The 14,083-nt window shown below is 38.6% G+C and overlaps 1 non-coding gene across 1 annotated transcript; it reads right to left on the reverse strand.

Annotated features, from left to right (window-relative positions):
* Positions 1–752: 752 nt before the first annotated feature.
* Positions 753–859, reverse strand: LOC136201598 (small nucleolar RNA R71). Its single transcript, XR_010673946.1, has one exon. It is a non-coding gene; the product is annotated as a small nucleolar RNA R71 (small nucleolar RNA).
* Positions 860–14,083: the final 13,224 nt, after the last annotated feature.

Genomic DNA, 14,083 nt, shown 5'->3' on the forward strand with positions numbered 1-14,083 from the left:
GATTATTAGAATCACATAACTTAACCCAACAAAATTCAGATTTGCTGTAAACAAAAGAAACGTATAAAAGTAGTAGTGAGTAATAACTTTTTTTTTCCTCGTGGGATCGATATCTAATGCACTTGCGGAAATTCTTCAACAAGTTTTTGGCGTCGTTGCCGGGGAATAATTGATTTTATGGGCATTATTTTACTTAGTCTTAATTTTTTATTACAATTGTTTTTATATTACTAATATTCTTCTTTTCCAATTTTGTAGATTTTTAATTCAAGTATATGCCTAGGATAGGAAGTTCCAAGGAAAAACTTGAAACATTTATTCCAGAAATTCAAAAACTTTATAAACAGAAACAAAAAGCAACAAAATTGAAAGACAAGATGGTCAATCAACCCGAGCAAAGACTTATGGATTATGCAATTCCAACATTGAATGGAGCGCAACAAGGAGTGGTTCGTCCATCGGTTAATGCAAATCAATTTGAAACAAAACCGGGTTTGCTTCAAATGATGCCAATCTATATACAATTTTATGGTTTGCCGAATGATAATCCAAACTCTCATTTAGCAATTTTTATGGAGATATGTGATACATTTAAAATTAATAACGTTCCAATAGAAGTAATTAAGCTTCGATTTTTTCCATTTACTTTGAAGGATAAGACCAAAGCTTGGTTGAATTCATTGCCACTAGGATCCATTACAACTTGAGATCAATTGGCACAATCATTTTTATCCAAATATTTTTCTTTGGCAAAGTTGATAAAGGAAATTATTACATTTACAAAATTTGATTCTGAATCATTATATGAAGCGTGGGAACGTTTTAAAGATTTGCAGCGGAGTTGCCCACATCATAACCTTCCAAGAGAGTTGCTTATGCAGACTTTCTATAATGGAGTTAATCCATCCACGAGGGGTACTATTGATGGAGCATCAGAATGATCACTTATGAGGAAAACTACTAGTGATGCCTATGAGTTATTGGAAGAAATTGCTGCTAATTGCATGTGGCCAAGTGAGAGGGCAAAATAATCATCTTCTCAACCTATGAAAAAAATTATTACTGCTGACCCAATGACTGTTTTGCAAGCACAAATCTCAACATTAACTAATAAAATTGAGAAAATGAGTGTGTATAATCAACCAACTTGTACGATGTACAATGTAAACATATGAACTTGAATGTCCCTTGGGACAACCAAGTACATAGGAGCAAGTTAATTATGTTCAAGGACAATCACAGGGAAATTCATATCCTAATAATTACAATGCTGGTTAGAGGTCAAATCAAAATTCTTCATGGTTAAATAATCCAAACTGTGGGCCAAATGTCCAACGACCACAAGATGAGTTTAGGTTACTTGAAATGAAAAAGGATAAGTTCTTGGAGGGTATTAATACAAAAATAAATTTCTAATATTAGATCACTAAATAATCAATTAATACTTTTGGCATGGAAGTTAATGTTTCTTTCCTATAATTAAAGGGGAGATTTAATGGTTTCCCAATTGGTGGTGAACTATTAAAATAATATTTTTTATTTATCTGCTTATTTATATGTAGAATTATTTTCTATTTGAATGTTATTTTAAGTGTCTTGTATCATATACTTATTAAAATTTAATATTCTAAAACAATGTGGATAAATAATTAATGTATATTAATTATATATTTTGTTAAAAATTTAAATATCACAAATTAATACTCCATCTGTTCCATAATATTTGTCTTTTAAGGTTAAGACACAAGAATTAAGAAATGTAATTAATGTTAATAAAAAGACTTTACTACCCTTGTATTAATTGCATCCATCAATTAATTTATCTATTCCTAAAATAAATAAAAAACAAACTTAAATATGGGTATATTTGGTAAAACATCAATTAATGTATATGTATTGAATCAAAACATCAAACATTATAGAACAAAAAAATTTCTCTAGAAAGACAAATATTATGGAACGGAGGGAGTAAAATATTTTCAAAGTTAAAATTAATAAATATTTTAAAAACATTTTAGGACTCTAATTTATGTCGAGAAAGTAAATTGGAAATTGTAATTAACTTAGGTTATAAAGTCAGAAAGAACGGTATATGAAAACATACTTTAAGTATACTCATCCTACTGTATTTCCATCAAATTCATTTATTCATCAAAGTTGTTCCTAGTTTACTTTAGTTTACTTTAGATTATTAGAATTAGATAACTTAACCCAACAAAATTCAGATACTATAAACAAAAGAATTAAATAAAAGTAGTAGTGAGTAATAAATATTTTTTCTCGTGGGATCGATATCTTTCATTACTACAAGGAAACAATGCACTGACAGAAATTCCGCAGCAAGTTTTTGGCGTCGTTGCCGGGGAATAGTTGATTTTAGGGAAAAGTACAAAAAGAAACCTTGTGGTTACACTTATTTTCGATCGGCACCCTTGTGGTTTAAAAATTTACAAAATGGTACCTTGAGGTTCATTCCGTTAGCAAACACATGCCAAATTGACTAACGGTGTTAAAAAAATTCAAAAGTCAAAGGGAAACGAATTAATTTTATTCTTATATTTATTTATTTTATAAATTAACCCTTTTATTATCTAATTATCACAAACAAACTCCAAAATAAAAAATAAAAATCAATTACACCATCTTCTCTATTTCTTTTTTGTTTCTTATTTTTCTTCTACTTTCTCTCTCTTCTCTTTATTAAATTTTTTCTCTATATAATCAATTTCAAATTTCGAACAACCGTTGGAGGGAAACGACTCTACTGTCCCTTTCAACCCCAGTGCTCAGTGTCGCGACCAATGAGAACGTAGTCTTCTCTGTTGTTTGATTAGTGCCTCAGTTGCTTTAGTCAGTAAGCGTCAGATTGTCTCTCGATTTTTGGCAAAGATTCCTAGAAACCTTCTCTGTTGTGTCTAAACCTTTCCTCATTTGGATAGCCTTTGCCCCCAAGTTTATCAAGTCAACTTCTGCTTTGTCTGCGTGTCCGTTGAACTCAGCAGCTTCATTGTGAAGGAGTTAGGCATCCTTCTGGATCCTTCTTCATGCTGCGCTGAGTGGATCAAAAGCCTTTTGTGTTGAAACACCTTTCCACATGATTTTGATTTGACAAAATTATTTAACAAGAATTAAATCTCCATGATAAAAATATTCTAACACATTAAATTTAAATGCTTTGGTTTATTTATACTAATGTGTTTTTTCTATGATGAGTTATTTAATTTATAAGACATTAAGTTGTAAGGCCTAAAGGCCCACAAGAGAAAGTCAAGCCCAAGTCAACGGATAAAATCCTCACGGCCCGAGCAGATCAAAACGCAGCCCGTACTGAGTAAAACGCAAGACCAATAATGAGAAGGATCGAGAAGCCTTCGACCAAAAGCTTCAAGACGAAGCTGCTGAGTTGAGCGATAAGAAAGTCAGGTCAGCGGGTGATCTGAATAAACTTGAAGACAAAGTATTTATACTTTGGGTAAAGTTCAGAAGACGCAGAAAGTTGTCTGGAAGACTTTACTATAAATGTGGAGACATTCTGTCTTGTCTGATGGAAAGTTGCTGAGTACTGCCGAAGACAGAAGATACGAGAATTTGATTGGCCGAGGACGCTGAGCATGATGCTCGTAAAATATATAGCATTTAATAGGACAAGTGTATCCTATCGCAACAAGTAATATTGTGCTAAGCACGAGATCGAACCACAAAGACTATTTGTTATAACTAGCAAATCTACCTAGAATGATCTAATTGTTTAGAGGGTTGGATAAATGTTTGGGTTTTTGTTTAACTAATTAAATGAATTAAAGCAATAAAGATAACAAAATAAAGCGAACAATTGACAGGGTAGAAGGTGAATTGACGGATGACACAATATAGGTTGAGGATTCCTTTGATTAAATCATAGGTATGAGTTTAGGGAGTTCAGATTTGTGTTTTACCAATGATTGAAGGTAATTATCCTAAGTGAAAGACAAATTTGTATGGGATTTGTCTAACCTATTCACATGCATTCGGGTGACGGCTTGATTAGGCATATACCCTAGGTCATGCAAAGCATTAGGTTTATTGACAACTAAGGCTAAAGCCGTAGCCCAGCCACAAAGCCTCATTCCTAGTGGTCTCTAGCGAAGTCAGATTTACACAAGTTCGGTATAGACGATTCCGTGGTCAGGTTCTCATCTATCTGTAATCCTATTTAATGTCAGGGTCACAGGCATTAAGCACATTATATACATAAACAGGCTAGTTGATCATTATCAATGTTCATTCTAGCATAAATCCTGTTCCTAACAATTTCTAGGCATTAAGCATGTATAAACTGATCAATCAAAGGTCCTAGATCCCTAATCATACATATTCTTACAATCAATTTCATCCCCATCCCAAATTGGATGGAGATCAGTTCATAGACAAACCAATCATAGCAATAGGAAAATAGGAACAATGGAAAAAGCTTCAATTGAATATAAAAGGAAAAGATAAGAGGGAGAGATAGAAATCCAAAACCCGTTTTGCCGATTCCAATTACAGAAATAGAAGATGAGGAACTTCTCCCATCAATTGTTCTTGAGTAAGAAATAAAAACTGAAAATAAATCTAACCTAGAAAGCTCGAAATCTAATCTAAAAAATATAAATTTACATTATGGAGGAGAGAAAGCCCTAGCGGCTCTCCAATTTATTAAGTGGCTAATCCCCCCCGAAAGATTAGGTTTAGCTCCCTATTTATAGAATTAGGAAGGAAACCCTAATGCCTCAGGGGTAAAAATGGCATTTACAAAGTATTAAATGAGCTTTTAGGGCCTTGATCCGCGAATTTCAACAAAGGGGAAGGCGCGCCTCGTCTCGTCGAGACAAGGCCTGTCTCGACGAGACGAGGGCCTGTCTCGACGAGACAGGTGATGTCTCGCCGAGATAGGTCCTATTTGAGGAACTGTGGCTCCGGCTTTTATCTATTTAGGTCCCTGGGCTTCCGAAAAGTGCTCTAATGGTCCCTGACGAATCCCAAAAGTGCTCTGATGGTCCCTGAATGATCCGAAAATGCTCCAATAGGCTTGGGTCTGGTTCGGAAATGCACGAAAAGTCCCTAAAAATCCCTGAAAACACCGAAAATGCCATAAATAAAGGAAAATACTAAATTTAACTAAAAAGTAATAAAACGATACTGAAATTAAATAGAAACAAAGGGAAAACAAACTAAATTAATCCTAAAAACCCTATATAAATGGGAGCTATCAGAGCACGTACTGAGTGAAAGCGACAGGAAGCCGTTTCCCTCCAACGGTTATTTCGAAATTCGAAATTACCGGTGCATCAAGTGTCACTATAAATATGCCACTCAAACGCTTCATTCGATGTAGATCTTCAATCAAGTCGAAACGCTGACCAAATTGATATTCGAAGTTCTGTGAGAAAAGCAAAGCAAATCTTACACCAATTCCAATCCTGCGTAAAAGTCTAGAGTGATCTGAATCATCTAAAGTGTCTTAGCAATTGTTGTTTAGGACAAACAAACACTTATCATTTCTAGAAGTATAGAAAGGAGAAGCTGAGTACTCGGTCCTAGTACTCAGCGGTAGAAATAGGAGTGAGTAGAGGAATAAAGGAAGGTACTCTTGTATACTCAGCTTTCTATTGTAAAAGGTTTGTGCTCTACCTTTAAAGGTAGAGGATTCTGAAAAGCTCGGAAGGAATTCCGGGGACTGGATGTAGACAGAGAGGCCGAACCAGGATACATCTGTTGAGTAATATCTTTCTAACCCTTATCTCCTTAAATCATTGCTTGCTATAATACTGCCTAGTTAAACACTAAAAAGAACATAAGCTGAGTTGAGTGAACTGAGAAGATGAGTTCAGGAATAGACTCAAGTGCTATCTCCTGACTCAAGGACAGATTCAGACTTAGTCACCTGTTGACTAAGCTTGTATCTGAAACTTACTCAGTGTCACCGTGCTAAAAGACTTCGAGAAAGTCTAAGTTAAGAACTGACAGTCAACCTAACGTGAATTTTTTAAATAGTTCCTAAACCCCCCCTTAGATTGGAACTAATCTTGTCACGTTACACGGGACCAACAAGTGGTATCAGAGCTTAACAACTCACTAAACAAGATATAACTATCTTGAGTTGATCCCCACAATGGCTGAGAACAGCACTCGTTTCCTCCCAGGAAATCAGACAACTCAGATTCTTCTTGAGGGACTGTCCATTACTAGGCCTCCTCTGTTCTTCGGGTCTAACTATACCTTTTAAAAGAACATAATGAAAAACTTCATTCAGGCAACAAACATGAGTGCATGGCTTTCCATAGTCCAAGGCCCGTTTGTTCTTGTTGAAACTATTGACGGACAAACGTCTGTCAAAGCTGAGGCTAAGTGGTCAGAGGATGACCTCAAGAAACTGCAAAATCATGTCGCTGCTATAAACATGCTTCGCTGTGCGTTAGATGCTGTAGAGTACAATAAAATCTCAGGTTGCGAGTCAGCACAGGAGATATGGAAGAAGATGGAGGTCACCTATGAAGGAACCAGTAAGGTCAAGGAATCCAAGGTGAACCAACACATGAGGCTGTACGAGTTGTTCGAGATGAATGATGGTGAAGGAATTTCTGACATGAACTTAAGGTTCACCAACATTATTAACGAACTCAAGAGGCTCGGCAAGAACTTCATTGAGGAAGAGCAAGTGAAGAAAATACTGAGGAGTCTTCCCCAAAGCTGGCAATCGAAGAAGACAGCCGTTGAGGAAGCCCAAGACCTAACCACCTATAAGTATGATGAGCTCATTGGATCTCTGCTGACCCATGAGATATCGATGAAGAACTTTGAGGTGAAAGAAAAAGCTGAGGACAAGAAGCAAAAGTCTCTTGTCATGAAAGCTGACTCCACTGATGGTGACTCATCTGATGATGAAGAAATCGCCATGTTCATAAGAAAGATGAAGAAGCTGTTCCGCAAGAATGACAAGTACAGCAGAAAGCCATTCAAGAAATATGACAAATACAAAGCTGAGTCAAGCGATAGCAAATACAAGAAGGAAAGCTCAAAGCCTATCACATTCTTTGAATGTCATCAAACCGGCCATATCAAGTCAAGCTGTCCTACTCTGAAGAAGGACAAGAAAAGTGGGAGAAAAGCAATGGTGGCCACATGGAGCGATAGCGATGAATCATCCTCATCAGGAGCTGAAGCCACTGAGTCAGCAAACATCTGCTTCATGGCAGATGAGTCTGCTGACCCCTGTCTTTCTGAGCAAGGTGACTCATTATGTGAATCTGACAATGAGGAACAACCAACCGAGGTAACAACTCTACCTTTGCTCAGAAATGAAATGATCAACGTCTTGAGTGATCTTTACACACTTGTCAAAAAGTGTAACAAGAAAGTTCGAGCACTCAGCAGGCGATGTGATAAGATTGAGGAGGTCAAACTCAGTGACCTTCGTCATCTTCTCTAGGACAATACCAGGCAAAATGTGTTGGTCCCTTATAATGTAACAAGTTAGTTCCAAGGGGGGGATATGAACTATTTAAAATTTAAGTACGTTAAGGCTGACTTCTTTTTCTTTGAAAAAGGATTACACAGCGCGCTGAGTCAATAAGACACTAGCTTAGTCAACTGGTGACTAAGTCAGCTTCTTTCGTTGAGTCACGAGATAGCACTTTGAGTCTATTCCTGAACTCAGATACTCAATACACACAACTCAACGTGACCTCTTTACTTGGTCAGTTTTGTTTAAGCAAGCAATATATATATTAAGGAGTTTAAGGTTAGAAAGATATTACTCAACAGATTTATCCAGGTTCGGCCTCCAAGCCTACGTCCTGTCCCCGGAACACATTCCGAGATTTCGAATTCTCTACTGAGCTCTTTAACGGTAGAGCATCAAACCTTTTACAACTTAGAAGCTGAGTATAATAAGAGTACCTTCCTCTATACCTCTACTCACTCCTAAACTCACGCTGAGTACTATAACCGAGTACTCAGCCTCTCCTTTCTAATCTCTAGAAGTGATAAAGTTTTGTCCTAAACAACAATTGCTAAGACACTTTAGATGATTGAATAATCACTCTAGACTTTTACACAAAAGATATAGAATTTGGTGTAAGAATTTGCTTTGCTTTTTCTTGCAGAACTTTGCGTAGAATTTTGGTCAGCGTAATGGCTTGATAAAAGTTCTGTGTTGAATGAAGCAACTGAAGGGCTCTATTTATAGAAACGTCTGAGACATCGGTCATTTCGAATTTCGAAATAACCGTTAGAGGGAAATGGCTTCTTGTCGTTGTCACTCAGTCTTGCTCAGAGCTCTCGGCCAATCAGATTTGAGTATCTTCTGTCATCGGTCAGTGTTGAGCAACTTTTAGTCAGCTCGGCAGAATGTCTCTCCATTTATGGTAAGGTCAACTAGACAACGTTCTGTGTCTTCTGAACTTTACCCAAAGTGGAAACACTTTGTCTGGAAGTTGTTCTTGCTCAGCTGCTGTCTTGTACTCTTTGTCGATTCAATTCAGTGGCTTCACTCCGAAGTTGTTCAACGAAGGTCTTCTAGATCCTTCTCTTACTGAGTTGCGTTTTGATCATAACGACAGCGTTTTGCACACGCGGGCCGAGTTGTCTTGATCTGTTTGACTTGGGCCTTGACTTCCGTATGGGCCTTGGGCTTTTTATTCTTTATGTCTTATAAACAATTTTAACTCAACATTGAACAAACACATTAGTATAACAAATCAAAGCATTTAAACTTAGTGTGTTTAGAATATATTTAATTTTTACTTAAACAATTTTGTCAAATCAAAATCATGTGGAAAGTTGTTTCAACAAACCATTTTGATGTTGGCAAAACTATTCAGCGAGGAACTCAGTGTTGAGCTCCCCCATGATAGTTGACCTATTATTGCTTAGCAAACTCCCCCGTCAGGGTTGAGCTACTGACTTAGTTTTAACTCTAAACATTCTAAGGTTTAATCGAGTAAGTCTAAGGTCAGTTTTCAGATATAGGTCAGCTCATGGAACATATTCTATTTTACTCAGTATTAAGCGGAAGGTGTAACATTCAGAGAGCACTGAGTAATCATTTTGTTCAATGGTTTTTATGAGACAGTGTTTTGTAAGCATACAGGACAATGTCAAACATTTGATCAGCATGGGATACAATCAACAAGTATTATAGACAGTAAACACAGTTGATGTAATTGAAGATACATAATAACATAATACTCAGCATCATATGAAATAACTCAAGTTAGGATAAAAGATGCAAGTATTGTATTTAAGTGAAGTAGTCAGCATACATAGCAAAAGATGAGCATAAAAGAACATATAGACTACAGACTAAGTTAAACAAAACTGAGCTAGCCTATTTCTACTTCTTTTTCTTTTGCTTAGACTGACTGCTTCTAGGAGCCTCCTGCTGAGTTCTAGCTTGTTCTTTCTCCCCCGTTTTGTCAGCATCGGGAGGAGCAGGAATTCTAAAAGTGTCGGTTAAGACAGCGGCGGTTAGCACGACAGACAGCTCCTTAAGTTTGTCGGCACTTTCATTAATGCCGTAAAAAACAATAACGCCTTCATTCAAGACCTCTTTTGGTTTGCCGATTTCAGCAGCGCTGAGCAGGCTCAGTATGTAAGCTTGAGACTTACCTACCCAAGTAATTGAATTTGTCAGGGTAGCAAAGACTTGATGAAAGGTCTTCAGCAGTGCTGAGTCATAGTATTGGCGCTGGATATTATTATGACGCACATGTGTGAAGGTCCTTTGGGTAGTGACCAGAATCTCATTCTGCTTCATATGGTCAGTGTCCATCACTTGTTTATTTAAGTTCAGCAGACGAACTGCTTCGCTTATTTGCTCTACCGAGCATTGAGAGTAGGAAGCCAGCTGATTGTTGGTCTTGATTTGCTCAGTGTGAAGCTGGGCAAAGAGCATCTTAACTTCATCAGAAGTGGCATAGGTATTCGCAGCTGACAAGGTCTGGAATTGGCCTTGAAGAGTGTTAAGATGTTGAACAGTTGTCAGTTGGAGCTCAGCCAGCTTGGTTATTGAGTCCTGCTTGGGCTGATGTGATTGAATTGAAATCATATCACTTAGCAGATCCTTCAGTCCTTTAACCTCATTTAAGAGCTGAGTGACTTGGGACAGCTGAGTTGATGCATTGTTACTAGATCCAGCAGTAGGTTCAGCAGATTGATGAATGTCCTTAATTAATGACTGCACCGAGTTGATGAGTTTTCTACCAGACTCGGTGGCATGCAGATAGTTGAGGGATTCATCATCATGTTGCCTAGTTTCCTCAGTATGACCAGTTTGTGGAGGAGTCAGAGTTATGATAGGGTCAGCGACTGGAAGTGTGTTTTCAAGCTGTACTTGATTTTCTGGAAGAGAGGATTGATCGGCAGTAGTGATGGTCGGTGAAGTAGTAATCCTAATATTGTCAGTGATGATTGGTGCAGGAATATTCTGAGTCATCACAGTGCTTGGAGCAGCAGTATTGACGAGAACTTGCTCGATTTGGCTCGTTGAGTTAGCGGAAGCATTCAAGTCGGCTTGTTCCTTTTGTGAAGAAACAGAGGCTTGCTTTTCAAGAGAAGCTTGTTGAGAAGAAGGGGTTTGCTTACTGAAAAACTTAAACTTAAGAGAAGAAGGATCTTTAGTCGGCTTTTGAACAGGGAGGTCAATGACAGGTTTCTGATTTGCCTTTACTAATCTTCTTCTGCGAGGAGGAGTGTCAGCTTGGATAGACTCTCCTGAGTGAGAAGGAGAAGTTTCTTCTTGATCGGCATTAAGCTGGTCAGCTTGTTCTTATTCTTTATCTACACCCAACTTAGTATTAGTTGGGTCAGCAGCTTCTTCTTCACTAGCTGTCTCCTCAGCGTCATCCTGACCGCTTTCTTCTTCTTCTTCTTCTTCTTCTTCTTCTTCTTCTTCTTCATCCTGATCTGAGTTATCTAATTCTTCTTCCACTTGAGTGATGAAGTGATCATCCAGTTCCACATCATCTTCTTGATGCTCAGCTTCAGTTCCTTGACACTGTGTGTAGTGAGAATCACCAGGAACAATGATGTCAGTGGGGATAGCATCAATTGGGGTCAGCTCTGAAGACTTCTTCTTCTTCAGAGGTTGCTCAGCTTCCAGTCTTTCCTCTGTATCAGGCTCATCTTGCATACTTCTCTTCTCAGCTGACTTAGGTCTCTCCTGACCTTTTTGAGCAGCTGATTTAGGCTTATTGGCCTGAGGCTCAGCCTTCTTTGAAGGATCTCAACAACTTTCCTTTTTCGGGCAGCTGGAGGCTTTGTCCTTTTCCCCTTCTTTGAGACAGTTGTCTCCTCATCAGCATTTTTGCCTTTCTTAATCGGTTGGTCATACTTCAAGGCACGCAGCGTAGCAGTTGTGATCTCAGAGCCTTGGGCCTCAGTTTCCTCGAAGAGATCAATTTGATGGTCTTTGAGGATTCTGGTTATGAGTGAGCCCAGCCTTAAAGTTCTAGTGCTCCTCTGAAAACCGGCTATTAAGAAAACTGGCATGTTGATGGGCTTGTAGGTCAGCATATGCCATATGAAGCATTGCTCGAAATTTGTCGCTGAGCTGGTGCAATTAATCTTGGGGTAGATGTAATTGGTCAGCAGATAGTGTGCCATCTTTTGGTGCTGGCCCATTGATGAGCTTGAGATTTCTCCAGAATGGCCAGCGGGCTTGCAGAAGGTGGCAACTTACCCAGTTCCTTCATGATCACCCTTCCTTCTCAGCTTTGTTCCCTCATTCTTCAATTTCAGAAAATTGGCAAGGTAGGTAGGGTTGATAAAGATTGTCTTCTCCTTTACCACGGTTACCAGATAGTCCTGGTTGTCGTCAGCAACCCGCAGATTGTGATAAAATTCCCTTACTAGGTCAGGGTAAGTGGAATCTCTAATTGAAAATAGCTCGGTCCAGCCATTCTTGGATATCCATTCACAGAATGGTTGCTCGGTTGTTACGAAGGCCTCAGAGAACCATCTTGAGAAGTCTATCTTCCACTCTCTGACGTCCTCGAAAACCTTAGTATAGGTTCTTACTTTGGTCGGCTTTTCTTTGGAGGAAGTGGCTTGGCCAGCTTTGCCTTTGCTCGGTGTGGTGGCTTTAGTCGTTTCAGGCAAAGTAGTTTGCCTGGATGGTTCATCGAAACTGGTCTTAGGGTGACCGGCACCGGAGATGTTAACGGAAACCTTAGTCATAGTTTCAGAGAAAGATTGGGAAGTTTTGAGAATTTTAGAGAGAGAATGCTTTGCCAGAGAATTCGGTAAGTGTAAAGAGATAACAATGGGGATTTGCCCATTATTTATAGCGTTGAAAAGTGGATCTTATCGAATCCATGTGTCAGTTTTGCCTTGGGATTGTGAACCGACAATGATCCTGGCCTTTATGACACATTCGGCGCATACGTCATCCTAGGTGGCTATTCGCGTGCTCTAGCATTAAATGCAACGGATCTTATACTCAGCGTTTAGAATACTAAACGTTTTATATTCTGAGTGGTCAGTTTTATACATACGGATGATTTCTCAGTTTGAGATAATTACTCGGTGCCAATGTTTGCTCAGTATGTGATATTCATTCATTTAGCATTAAACACTCAGCATACATTTATTCACTCAGCAAACAATAGATCATTCAGCATGTTAATTTACTCAGCATGAGTCTATATTGAGAGCTGGAATTTACTGAAGAGGATTAAACATACCAATGGCTTCTCTCAGTATGCTGAACTGTTCACGAGCCAGTGGCTTTGTGAAGATATCCGCAAGCTGCTCATCTGTTGGGACGTAGGTCAGCTTTATCTCACCCTTGAGTACATGGTCTCTAATGAAGTGATGTCTTATGCTGACATGCTTCATCCTGCTGTGTTGAATTGGGTTCTTGGATAGATCAATTGCACTTTTGTTGTCACATTTGACCTCAATTGTCTTTGTTTGAACAATGTACTCAGCTTCAGTGGTAGACAAGGCTACTGACGCCTGCTTCTTGCTGAACCAGGATACAAGACAGCTTCCTAAGAAATGACATCCTCCAGAGGTGCTTTTTGGTTCTAGCTTGTCTCGTCCATAGTCAGCGTCAGTGTATCCAACGAGTGTAAAGCCATGAGTGTTGGGATACCATAAACCTGCGTTCACTGAGCTTTGCAAATATCTAAGGATTCTTTTTACAGCTATGTAATGAGATTCCTTAGGGTTAGATTGATATCTAGCACAGTAGCATACTGAGAACTGAATGTCCGGTCTACTTGTTGTTAAGTAAAGTAGAGAGCCTATCATACCTCAATACAATTTGCTGTCTACCGACTTACCATTCTCGTCAGCGCAGAGGACAGTGTCAGTGCCCATAGGAGTGGATATTGGCTTGCAATTTTCAAGATCATATTTCTTCAATATCTCCTTGGCATATTTAGCTTGACTGATGAAGATGCTATTTTTCCCTTGTTTGATTTGAAGTCTAAGGAAGAAGTTGAGTTCTCCCATCATCGACATTTCAAACTTAGTCTGCATTTGCTTGCTAAATTCCTTGCACATTGACTCATTAGTAGCACCGAAAATAATATCATCAACATATATTTGAGCCAGCAGGGTATCTTTACCCTTTCTCTTAATGAATAAGGTTGTATCAGCTTTACCTCTGACATAATTTTTAGTCAGCAGGAAACTGGTCAGCCTTTCATACCAAGCACGTGGTGCTTGCTTGAGGCCATACAGAGCCTTTTTGAGTTTATAAACGTGGTTTGGGAATTTGGGATCCTCAAACCCTGGAGGTTGATTAACATAAACTTCCTCGTTTATAACTCCATTAAGGAATGCACTCTTAACACCCATTTGAAACAGTTTAAAGTTCATATAGCTTGCATAAGCGCATAAAATTCTAATAGCCTCTAGCCTTGCCACTGGGGCAAAGGTCTCACCGTAGTCAATACCTTCTTGCTGACTGTAGCCCTGAGCTACAAGCCTTGCTTTGTTCCTGACTACGTTTCCTTGCTCATCCAGCTTGTTGCGGAAGACCCATCTTGTTCCAATGGTCTTCTGACTCCTTGGATGTGGCACTAACTCCCATACATCGTTTCTTCTGAATTGG

Source organism: Euphorbia lathyris, chromosome 7 (assembly GCF_963576675.1).
Source record: "Euphorbia lathyris chromosome 7, ddEupLath1.1, whole genome shotgun sequence".
In the NCBI taxonomy this organism is placed as follows: domain Eukaryota; kingdom Viridiplantae; phylum Streptophyta; class Magnoliopsida; order Malpighiales; family Euphorbiaceae; genus Euphorbia; species Euphorbia lathyris.